This window comes from Penaeus monodon, chromosome 32 (assembly GCF_015228065.2).
Source record: "Penaeus monodon isolate SGIC_2016 chromosome 32, NSTDA_Pmon_1, whole genome shotgun sequence".
Classification (NCBI taxonomy): Eukaryota; Metazoa; Arthropoda; class Malacostraca; order Decapoda; family Penaeidae; genus Penaeus; species Penaeus monodon.
In genome coordinates, this window is record NC_051417.1 from 15,961,507 (window position 1) to 15,961,784 (window position 278).

General features: G+C 43.9%; 1 protein-coding gene across 1 annotated transcript in view; it reads left to right on the top strand.

Annotated features, from left to right (window-relative positions):
* LOC119593677 (indian hedgehog protein-like) overlaps positions 1-278 on the top strand; it is a 71,268-nt gene that overhangs the window by 63,032 nt on the left and 7,958 nt on the right. The gene's annotated exons all lie outside the window — the stretch shown is intronic.

A 278-nucleotide genomic window follows, 5' to 3' on the forward strand; every position in this document is an offset into this window, starting at 1 on the left:
GGACCTGTTCCTTCTTGAACTTGGAGAATTAAGCCGATACATCACACCCAAGCCCGAACTTCTTGGACCATTCTTCAAGATTTTGATCGCCGTCTTCCCCATTCTCGTCTCTCACCCGTCCTCTCTTATCCCTTATTTATCTTCGTCTTTCTTTCTCCGATTCGATTCGCCCTGCTTTTCATTTCATCTACTCGCGAATTATCAGATAATATTTCGGTCCGGTTGTAAGGTTACCCTGTCGTAAGACCAACGAAAACAACCATAGATCATAGTGTGTA